This window comes from Paroedura picta, chromosome 1, assembly GCF_049243985.1.
Source record: "Paroedura picta isolate Pp20150507F chromosome 1, Ppicta_v3.0, whole genome shotgun sequence".
Taxonomy (NCBI): domain Eukaryota; kingdom Metazoa; phylum Chordata; class Lepidosauria; order Squamata; family Gekkonidae; genus Paroedura; species Paroedura picta.
The window spans coordinates 6,846,525-6,858,633 of record NC_135369.1 but is presented as its reverse complement, the minus strand read 5'-3'; the positions used below and the strand labels follow the sequence as shown (position 1 = coordinate 6,858,633).

General features: G+C 47.8%; 1 long non-coding RNA gene across 1 annotated transcript; it reads left to right on the top strand.

Annotated features, from left to right (window-relative positions):
• Nucleotides 1-6,627: 6,627 nt before the first annotated feature.
• Nucleotides 6,628-11,763, top strand: LOC143830310 (uncharacterized). The gene is made up of 2 exons (XR_013228427.1): nt 6,628-6,722; nt 11,137-11,763. It is a non-coding gene; the product is annotated as an uncharacterized LOC143830310 (long non-coding RNA).
• Nucleotides 11,764-12,109: the final 346 nt, after the last annotated feature.

The window sequence follows — 12,109 nt, the reverse complement described above, 5'->3', positions numbered from 1 at the left end:
GCAAAAATGGCTCCTTTGAAGGCTGGACTCTGAGGCATTGTACAATTTTGAAGTCCCACCTCCAAACATCCAGGAAAATTTCCAACCCAGGGGTAGCCAACCCCCAGGTGGGACCTGGAGAGCACCTGGAATTACAGCTCATCTGCAGAGTATAAAGATCAGCTTCCCAGGCAGAAGGGGCTACTTTGGATAGGGTTGTGGCAGAGAAGAAATATTTAAGGCCTCCCACAAAGGTTGTTGTTGAATTGAAAGACTTGAGGCCTACTGCACAGGGTTGTTGCATAGATGAAACAGGAGACAAAAGAGCCAGTTTCCTCTGCAGAATAATGCTGTGCAGTGGCCTCAAATCTGCATAGAGTTGCAAAGAAGAAATACACATGGCTTGGCTGTATCTAATCTCTGGCCAGAGCAGTGTTTTGAGAAGGGGCTTTTTTGTGGCCTCCCTGTCAGCCAACTATTTGGGAGAAGGAGAAATCCCCCCCCCTCAAAAGGAAGGCCCACCCCCCCATGGCTTCAGACTCACCTGTGTTGCTCTTGGAATTACCTGCCTCCCCTCAGTCAGGGGTTGTTAAAGCAGGCCTGAAGGGAGGGGGGAAGGATCACACTCACCAGCCTCCTGCCAGCTCTGTCAGGGTTCTGAGGCAATTTGCAGTTGGACATGACAGTTAGGACAGCCTTGGGGAGAAAAGGGCTGGCACAGCCTGTCCAAGCCTCCGTTCTCATCCCCCTTGGCAGCCCTACTTAACTCCTCTCTTTGAGGTGGTCAGGGGCAGACTGCCAGATATGTCTCAAGATTGCCCTTGGCTGGCCTGGACGGGCCTTGTCAGAACTTTGGCTGGTGCTCCCCAACTGGCTGGAACTCTGGTCTGTCCAGGTGAGCGACCAATCGGAAGGCGCATCACGCCTTCCATTTGTGCCCTCACCCAGACTGACCCCGCGCAATCTCCGCCCACTTAGGCCTTAGCCTTTTATGTTTATTTAGTGACAGCTTTATAAATATACATACCCGGGAGTTCTATTGGTCTTCATTTGTTTCTAGGAGGACTTTTATCTTTGGGAGTATTTGTTTCAGCAGCCAGTGATGGCAGAAAGCATGGGCCATTTCCACCAGGCGTGCAAAGATAACCTGCAAAGAAAGAAACTAATGGAGGTTTTTCGTGCAGTGTATGAACTAAGGATTTCTGGTGTTCTTACTGATGGCCATTTATGTAAAGTTCTTTGACTGGCAGGTGGCGACTAACCCAGCAATGACATGACTCCAGCTTTTTTGGCCGCAGCCGTTTATTATCAAACAACCCCAACGTAGGGTTGGCCATAGGTCAACAGATGCCGTGCCGAGTCACGGCCGCTATTTGTTAATACATGTTAGGTGTTTCGAATGAGAGTCTCCATTTTTTGTACACAACATTTTGTATATTTCTGGAGTTCACATTCCTACTATTGTGTGTTTGTTGTTCTGATTCCTTCATAGAGGTTGGAAACCATACCACCCCGGTCGTCTGCATTGGTGTACTATCCTAGAATCATAGGAGAGGGGACATGATAGCCCTCTTTAAGTATTTGAAAGGTTGTCACTTGGAGGAGGGCAGGATGCTGGTTCCGTGGGCTGCAGAGGACACGCAGTAATGGGTTTAAACTTCAAGTACAAGGATATAGGCTAGATATCAGGAAAAAAAAATTCACAGTCAGAGTAGTTCAGCAGTGGAATAGGCTGCCTAAGGAGGTGGTGAGCTCCCCCTCACTGGCAGTCTTCAAGCAAAGGTTGGATACACACTTTTCTTGGATGCTTTGGGCTGATCCTGCGTTGAGCAGGGGGTTGGACTAGATGGCCTGTATGGCCCCTTCCAACTCTATGATTCTATAGAATTTGAAGGGTTCTCCAAGGTCATCTAGTTCAACTCTCTGCACCACGCAGGTACCGCTGTCTTTTCCCAATCTGCACAGCTCCTCAAAGGCTTGGGCTCCTTCCCCGTGTGAAAACTCAACTGTGACAAGTCCACCACTTGATGACGCTTGAGTTGTAAAAGTGAGGATCACTTCACTGCCGAGCTTGTATCATTGAACAAATAATGCTTTGTGTCCCAAGCGTATTATATTTTGGTAGCGTCCTCCACAGTTCACAAGACAAGCTGCACCTAAGGCCTTAATTATTGACGCTTGGAATCTCTTTGAGTCACAGACTGAAGCACTCTCACTCCCACTTCCCAAGGGGATTTAATAGGTAGATAAATATATGTGTGTTTGCCCAATGGCTGGGATCCAAGGGGCTTTGTGATGCACATCGAAGAGTCTGCCAGGGCCCCGTGGGATCTTTTACCCTTTCTAAAACTTTTAATAGTGTCACCAAGCCAATGTTGCAAAGCATTTTTCTAACGCTGTATTGCTGGCCACGTTTGAATTTGCAAAGAGGGGCGAAGCGCTGAGCTGCTTAAAAGAAGAAAGAAGTTTTATTGAGAAGAGAAACAACTTTGTATTAAAAGAGAGGAGAGAGATTGTCAAACTGTTTTGTTGTTGTTGTTGTTGTTGTTGTTGTTGTTGTTGTTCATTCAGTCTGTTTGTTCTGGAGCAAGCAGGAAGGAAGGGAGCACAAAGGCAGGTAACAAAACATCACCTCAAAACCCTGAACAATGCCGTATACAAATACATAGGGTGGGTGGGAGTAAAGCAGCTCCCGCGGCGTCCCTGGCGAAGAGGGCAAGACTCACGCACGTGGCAACTTAAATAGTCACCATGGGTCCTGCCCTGACATTGTGTGCATTGCATTCCATCAGTGTGCACACTACAGGGGGTCTGGGTGGTCACCTCTCCCTCCCAGCAAGCCCTCCGCCACATCAATGTTAAGCCGGGAGAAGTCTCAGCCGGGTATTAAGCAGTTCAAAGGTAAAGGTATCCCCTGTGCAAGCACCGGGTCATGTCTGACCCTCGGGGTGACGCCCTCTAGCGTTTTCTTGGCAGACTCAATACGGGGTGGTTTGCCAGTGCCTTCCCCAGTCATTACCGTTTACCTCCCAGCAAGCTGGGTACTCATTTTACCGACCTCGGAAGGATGGAAGGCTGAGTCGACCTTGAGCCGGCTGCTGGGATTGAACTCCCAGCCTCATGGGCAGAGCTTTTGGACTGCATGTCTGCTGCCTTACCACTCTGCGCCACAAGAGGCTCTATATTAAACTGTTTAAAACAATGTAAAAGCACAATGACTATTGTCACTTCAGCAACAGTAGTGACCTGTGGCCAGTTAGATATTAAGTTGGAGGAATGGGGGGGGGGGTATTCTTATTCATCTTCATCATCAATATGCCCCGAGTCCCACCCATGCCCAACTACCCACAGAACCACCTGATGAGATGAAGCAGTCTTCCTCGCTTCCCAGAACAAGGTTTTCCCAGATGTAAATTACAGAGTCCTCTGTAACAGATAACGATCCAAAGCTTCTTCCCCCTGGGGAACAATTAGACAATTACACAAAAGTTACAACACTTAACATATCAAAGACACATGGCCAAGAATAATTCTCAATTTCCCAGATCACTTTCTCCTGACCAATCCTTCCCTTCTCCTTCATGAACATATGACAGCAAAATGATAAACAGAGACCATGCCAGGAATTTAATGACAGATCCTGATGGTTATTAATTCACTTCAGAAGAAAAAGTAGAGTTGGTTCTTATATGCCGCTTTTCTCTCCCCAAAGGAGTCTCAAAGTGGCTTACATTCGCCTTCCCTTTCCTCTCCGCACAACAGACACCCTGTGGGGTGGGTGAGGCTGAGAGAGCCCTGAGATTACTGAAGAAGAAGAAGAAGAGTTGGTTCTTATATGCTGCTTCTCTCTACCCGAAGGAGTCTCAAAGCGGCTTACAGTCACCTTCCCTTTCCTCTCCCCACAACAGACACCCTGTGAGGGAGGGGAGGCTGAGAGAGCCCTGAGATTACTGAAGAAGAAGAAGAGTTGGTTCTTATATGCCGCTTTTCTCTCCCCAAAGGAGTCTCAAAGCGGCTTACATTCGCCTTCCCTTTCCTCTCCCCACCACAGACACCCTGTGAGGGAGGGGAGGCTGAGAGAGCCCTGAGATTACTGAAGAAGAAGAAGAGTTGGTTCTTATATGCCGCTTTTCTCTCCCCAAAGGAGTCTCAAAGCGGCTTACATTCGCCTTCCCTTTCCTCTCCCCACCACAGACACCCTGTGAGGGAGGGGAGGCTGAGAGAGCCCTGAGATTACTGAAGAAGAAGAAGAGTTGGTTCTTATATGCCGCTTTTCTCTACCTGAAAATAAAATCACAGTAAAAACCTCTTGAACACCCTTTAACATATTAACTGGATAGCAATCAATAAGGATTCTAATCTCTCCCCCCCCCTCACTGTTCAGCAAATGAATCAAAAAGCTCTTCCAGTGGAATCGAGGGTTCTGCTCTAGCACACATCATCAAGGGATCCTCTGATGGTGACTCCAAGACCCCTCCCTGGCCTCAACCACAAGCCGGGTGGAAGAGCTCCAACTTACAGGCCCTGCAGAAAGCTGACAACTGCAGCCAGGCCTCTAGCTCTTCCAGGAGCCACCAGGTCAAGGCTAGGTGGATGTCCTGGAAGCCTGGGACAACCAGTAGGTTTATACCTGCAGAATGAAGATCAGATAAGCGGTCCCACAGATAAGACGGACCAAGGTCATAAGGCCCTCACTGGCAGTCTTCAAGCAAAGGTTGGATACACACTTTTCTTGGATGCTTTAGGATGCTTTGGGCTGATCCTGCATTGAGCAGGGGGTTGGACTAGATGGCCTGCATGGCCCCTTCCAACTCTATGATTCTATGGTCTTAAAGGTTAAAACCGATACCTTGAACTTGATCTGGAAGCAGACTGGTTGAAGCATCAGCTGAATATGGGCCCTCCAGGATATTCTAGTGAGGACCCTTGCAGCCGGATTTTGTACCAGCTGCAGTTTCCGGATCAAAGCCAAGAATGGCCCACGTAGAGTGAGCTAAAGAACTCTGACCCAGAAGTGACCATTGCATGGATCACTGTAGCCAAGTATTCTGAGGACAGCCGTGCTTGGTGCAGATGAAAAAATGCCATTCGGGCTACCTTCGTGACCTGAGCCTCCATAGAAAGGGAGACATCAAAGATCACGCCCAAATTCCTGGCAACTGGTGCAGGTGTTAATTGTACCCCATCCAGGCATGGGAGGTGTGCTTCCTAATCCTGCCCTCTTCCACCCAGCCACAGGACCTCCATCTTTGAGGGTTTGAGTTTCAGACGACTCTGCCTGAGCCATCCAGGCACTGCTTCCAAACAGCTGGCAAATGTATCCGGCGGGTGGGGGTAGTCTGGCCGTCCATCCATTAGGAGGTAGAGCTGAGTGTCATGCTGGTGAAAAAAGTAGGAAGAGAGGGAGTAGCCAGAATAACGTATTGTGCAGTTGTCCAAAAAGTTCTTGAGATGATATTCAGCTAATGGTTCTGGAGAAGAGACCGCTGCCAACTCAAGTGACCTTTTGTTAACACGATTGTTACCGTATGCCAAGGGTCCACCATGCATGGGTGCTATCTGCATTCATTGCACTCCATCGACAACAATTGGTGAGAACAGACGTGTAGATTCTTGTGAGTCTGGAAGTATGCAAATGCAAGTGCTGAAAGTGGTATGATCATGCAGAATATGGGAAATATAACTGTGCATGCCCACCTGGGGCCCCTCCCCTCCAGGCCCATCATTGTCCATTTGGATCGACATGACCATATATGGCAGCCTTTCTCAACTTCTTTTGCCATTGAGAATCCCCTGAAACATTCTTCAGCCTTTGAGAACCCCCAGAAGTGGTGCAATCATGCAAAATAGGGTTGGGAAGTTCCTCCTTTTCCCATCCCCTCCAGGCCCATCACCTGCCATTTTGGAAGGGTGGAGCATATTGGCATGCCCATATAGGGTCATGTTGTTGTTGTTGTTGTTAGGTGCGAAGACGTGTCCGACCCATCGCGACCCCATGGACAATGATCCTCCAGGCCTTCCTGTCCTCTACCATTCCCCGGAGTCCATTTATGTTTGCACCGACTGCTTCAGTGACTCCATCCAGCCACCTCATTCTCTATCGTCCCCTTCTTCTTTTGCCCTCGATCACTCCCAGCATTAGGCTCTTCTCCAGGGAGTCCTTCCTTCTCATGAGGTGGCCAAAGTATTTGAGTTTCATCTTCAGGATCTGGCCTTCTAAGGAGCAGTCAGGGCTGATCTCCTCTAGGACTGACTGGTCTCTTCTAGGACATATAGGGTCATATCACCTGATCAATGTTTAACATAACTAAGAAATATACTGAAAATTAATTAACTCCCACCCATTTGGGAAACCCTTCCAGGGCTGTCAGGAAACCCTAGGGTTTCACAAAAGCCTGGTTGAGAAAGCCTACTTTAAAGGGGTGATTCCTACCCTACTCCCCACCCCAAAAAGAGAGAGACCAGGATCAGATCTGCTATGGTAGTCACCTGTTACAACAAGGGTGAAAGTTAATAAGCACAAACAACTTTCAGCATCAATGGGGGAAAAGAGAGAGAGTGAAAATGCTTTCCAGGTGTGACGCCTGCAAGGGACTTGTGCCTGTAATTATATCCCAAATTGCTCAGAGCGGTTGTTTTGTTTTTTCACATCAGCCGGTTCCAACAGAGTATAAAAGCATTCTCAAGTTGAGACATTTTCGAAGGACTCCTGTCAGTGATTCGACAGCCTCGGAAAGACTTGGGTAAGTCCAATTTGATTTCATAATCTGTTAGATCATTTCTCTTTAGCTTTAAGCATGCTGCAGTCACAGAGTGTGATTAAAACATGGAATTTGCTACTAGGAGGAGGAGAGGAAGAGTTGTTTTTTTATACCCCTCTTTTCAATGTCCAAAGGAGTCTGAACGCGGCTGACAATCGCCTTCCCTTCCTCTCCTCACAACAGGTGAGGCTGAGAGAGCTCTGACAGGGCTGCTCGATCAGAACAGCACTATCAAGGCAGCGACTAGCCCAAGGTCACCCAGCTGGCTACATGTGGAGGAATGGGAAATATAAACTGGCTCACCAGATTAGAAGCTGCCACTCTTAACCCAAGGTCACCACGCCCAAGGTCACCACGCTGGCTCCTAGAGGATGTAGTGATTGCATCAAGGATAGAAAGCTCGAAAAGTTAATTAGACAGAGTCATGGAGGATAAGTCTATCAGTAGCTACTCAAGGTTCAGAGACAGTCAACCTCTGAGTCCCAGAACTAGGAGGCAGCATCAGGGGAAGGCCTCTGTGTCCTCTAGTTGGCAGTCCAGAGGAACTGGTTTGCCACTGTGTGGGACAGGATGCTGGACTAGAGGGACCACTGATCTGATCCAGCACAGTTCTTCTCAAATTATTATGAAGGCCTTGCCCTCTGTGCCCTTTAGTTGGCCATCCAGAGGGACTGGTTGGCCAGTATGTGAAACAGGATGCTGAACAAGATGGACCATTAGTCTGATCCAGTAGTGCTCTTCTTATGGTCTTATGGGGTAAACTGTTTGATGATTGAGCCTTCATCCTTCCCATACTCACCTTTGTGCAACAGCTTTCATGGTCCAGATTATTTCACCCATTTGAAGCCAAATTCAGAAGGTCTCCAGTGGATCAGCCAGATTTTGAGAGGAACAAACTCAAATCCAGCTGTTCATAAATTTGCTGCCTGCCATTGGTTAAGGGTGGAGGATCTGGAAATGGAAAGTGGTAGAAAAACTGGGTGTTATGTCCTTGTGTTAACAAGCAGCTCTTGGAATTCATAGCTGGTCCTGGGGACTTCTTGGTTTGGACATCTCCAAGGAAGAACTTCTCTTGCTTGGAAAATCCTTTGGGCTTGCCATCCATTGGCTGTGACTTCACTGTACTTTCTACCACCATACCAAGAAGACATTTCACTGGAGGAAGGAGGATGAAATTAAAGTGTTCACCAAAACTAGGCAGATTGGGTAGATGGCTAGTTATGGGGACTAAGGAAGAGCCATGAATGATGCCGACTTCTTAATACTCCCTACTTAGTTCTCTCTCTCTCTCTCTCTGTATATATTTATGGGAGAGTGAGAAAGACATTGCTTTAGATCAGTGGTTCCCAAAAGTTTGGGGGCTGCCCACTCTCTTGGTTCCCAGGCCACATCCCGATGCTCCATACAGGTATGAGCACATGCCTTTTCCTGAATTCTCTATGGCAAATTCTAAACACGCTATATTCCCTACACTTCTTTTTTGGGATATTGTAAGGCAGCCATATTTTACCCTGGAAAAATACATGTCCTTTAGAAAAGTAATTGGAAATGCCTACTTGGGTCCCCATTAGAAAGCAAAGGAGGGGGGCAAGCAATGGGAAATCCCAGCAGGAGAAGGCATTTCCAGCCTCCAAAAATGAAGACTTTTGCAGAAGGGTTGCCAACCCTGGGTTAAGAAGAAGAAGAAGAAGAAGAGTTGGTTCTTATATGCCGCTTTTCCCTATCCGAAGGAGGCTCAAGCGGCTTACAGTCGCCTTCCCATTCATCTCCCCACAACAGACACCCTGTGGGAATTAAGACATTCCTGGAGATCTGATGTGGAGCCTGGGAAGGACAGAGTCTGAGGAGGGGAAAGAGCTCAGCAGAGCATATTCCGCACACAATAGATAATGTACTTCCAATGCACTTTAGAAGTAGATTTTCCTATTCTGCACAGGAAAATCCAGCTGCCAAAGCGTAGTGAAAGTGCATTATCCCATGTGTGCGGAATGGGCCCAGGAAAACGATCCCATCCAGCTGTCATTTTCTTCAGGAAGCTAAGCAGGGTGGGCCCTGGTCAGCACTGGGATGGGAGGCCAAGGAAGTCCAGGGTTGCTGCTACCCAGAGGCAGGCAATGGCAAGCTACTTTGGAATGCCTCTCACTAGGAAAATGCAGCCTCAGCAGGAAGACTCAGACTTCTGCCCCTCTACTGCACCCAAATATCTCACAGCCCCTCTGAATCCTTCCACTGCCTCCTGGAGGACATACTGCCCACATTGAGAAGCCCCTGTTTAGACTAAGAACAAGTCAGCATCATTCATGGCTCTTTCTTACCCCCAAAAAACCTAGCAATAAAGGGAAAGTATGTAAAGAAAGAGCCTCTTGTGGCGCAGGGTGGTAAGGCAGCAGACATGCAGTCTGAAAGCTCTGCCCATGAGGCTGGGAGTTTGATCCCAGCAGCTGGCTCAAGGTTGACTCAGCCTTCCATCCTTCCGAGGTCGGTAAAATGAGTACCCAGCTTGCTAGGGGGTAAACGGTAATGACTGGGGAAGGCACTGGCAAACCACCCCGTATTGAGTCTGCCATGAAAACGCTAGAGGGCATCACCCCAAGGGTCAGACATGACTTGGTGCTTGCACAGGGCATACCTTTACCTTTATGTAAAGAAACCAAACAGCTTTCAGGTTTCTTTGGGCCTGGGGAATTTTTTCAAATTTTCTAAGACCCAGGGACACTTTTGATATCGATTTGCCTTGTATGAAATCTTTTCATATTGCACTCAAAGGTAGAGTCATGGCTGTTGCTCATAATGGCAGCCACATAGTAATGGGGGATCTGCCCACCAACATGCTCTGAAACATGTAAGCAAAAAATGAAACAGGAGAGGTAGGACCCAGCAAAGGACCAGATACAAAGCAAGCAATAGGGCACTGGGATACCAGTATGGCGTATCAAATGTTAGAATCATAGAATCATTGAATCATAGAGTTGGAAGGGGCCACACAGGCCATCTAGTCCAACCCCTGCTCAACGCAGGATCAGCCCAGAGCATCCTAAAGCATCCAAGAAAAGTGTGCATCCAAGAAAAATGTTACAATATAATAAATTTCTAAGGAGTCTTCAAACTTCAGTGGTTCTCCAGCATATTAAACAAATCCCAATGTGTTTCGCTATGTGGCTTTTTCAAGGGACATTAATTTTAATTTTTTTCCCCAACAGGAAACTTCAATTTAGAGAAACAATCTCTTAACAGAGAGTAAGACTGTAATAACAACTGCTACTCCTAGCTTAAGGCGTTCCTAGTTTAAGGTGTTTGCATCCGGATATATATGATTTGCTCTGTAGCTTCTCCTTCTTTCTCTGTGTCCCTTTTGTATTGCTGTCCGGTTTGTTTGTATTTTAAGAAATATGTTCCAAAAAAGTAAATTTTGAGAAAATTATTGGAGTAAATGGGGAGGATCCCATGGGCCCTGAGCACCTCATTGCCCTTTCCCCTAAATAACCTGCATCATTGCTTGTCCTGCCAGGATGGCCGAGTCTAACCTGATCATGTTAGATCTTGGAAGTTAAGCCTGGCTATTCCTCATATGGGAGACCACCAAGGAAGTCCAAGGTTGCTATGTAGAGGCAGGCCATGGCCAACCACCTCTGCTCATCTCTTGTCTTGTTTTAGATGTCTCAGGTTAGCCCAGTTTTGGTAGATCTTGGAAACTAAGAAGGTCACCCCTCCTTAGTAGCTGGATGGGAGACTACTGAGGAAGACCAGGGTTGTTAAGCAGAGGCAGGCTACAGCCAGCCATCTCTCCACATTGCTTGCCTTGACCTGGATGGCCCAGGCCATCGTGATCTCATCACATATTGGAAGCAAAGCAAGGTCAGTCCTGTTCAGTAGTTGGGTGGGAGACCACAGAGGACGACCAGGGTTGCTCTACAGAGGCAGGCAAACCATCTCTGTTCATTCTTCCCCTTGAACTGAATGTCCCAGGCTAGCCCATTCTTATCACATGTTGGAAGCCAAACCAGTTCATACTTGGATGGGAGACCACCACGGAAGACCAGGGTTTCTACGCAGAGGCAAGCGATGGCAAAGCACTTCTGTTCTTCTCTTGCCTTGGAAACACTATGGGGTCACCATAAGTTCTGTGACTTGTTGGTGATTAATTATTCCTATGATGATCCACTTGGGCCTGACCTCATCAGCTCTCAGAACTTAAGCAAAGTTGGCCAAGGTTGGTGCTTGTGATAGGAGGCCACCAAGGAAGTCCAGGGTTGCCATGCAGAGGCAATGGCAAACCACCTCTGAATGCCTCTTGCCTTGAACTCCTACAGGGCCAACACCTGGACAGCATTTACCACCACCGTGTCAGGTCTTGTTCTGTCCTGTTGCTTAACCAATGCACTTTCTCCTCTTACAGATCTCATCTGCCTGTAGTTCCTGATCTATCCCAGGCTTTGAAAGATGGCAAGCTATGGAATGACCAGCATGTCACCTAGCAACAGACAGCCAGGCCATGAATCCTCTGGTCAAGGCTTTGGAGCCGGACACTGGTATGGTTCGGCAACCTCCCAGCCCCGATCCTACGAACCAACCGTCTATGTCAATTGTGGGGGTCACAGTGCCGGCGGCGGTTACGGAAGTTGTGGTGGCTCCAGTAGCTATGGCAGGATGGGTTGCCGGAGCACCTCTGGTGGTCTCAGTGCATATGGTGGCTACGGTGGCCCTGGAGGCCCTGGTGCCCCTGGTGGCCCTGGAGGATATGTTAACTGGTGTAGTCCAAGACCTTACTCTTCTCCTCAGTGGGGGTCTAGTTGGGGAAACTGAATCTGGCCAACAGAGGTCCCTGCTTGTTGACCGGTTCATTGAAATGAAAATCAAACGCTCATTCATGTCCAGGTCTCTTTTGTCATCATGAGCAACGGCATCGTCCCCCAATAGGGTAAATGTCTGTAATCACCATGTTTTATTATGTTGTGAACAAGCAATGGCACTGTGGTCTCTTGAGAAGAATTTGTAACACAATAAAATATATTTGAAATGGTTATCAACTATCGTTGCTTCCCTGATAAGCCCTAGGACAAGATACATATACAAAACTCTCTGATCATTTGATCCCCTTGACTCTTTTTCCCAGGGTGAATTATTGGTATCCCATTCCATTGCCAATGAGTTGGGGTGGCTAATCTTCAGCTGGGATCTACAACTCTCAGTGGAACAGGCTTCCTCAGGAGGTGGTGGGTTCTCCATCTATGGAGATTTTTAAGCAGAGGCTGGAGAGCCATCTGATGGAGAGGCTGATTCTGTGAAGGTTCAAGGGGGTGGCAGGTGACAGTGGATGAGCGATAGGGTTGTGAGTGTCCTGCATAGTGCAGGGGGTTGGACTAGATGAC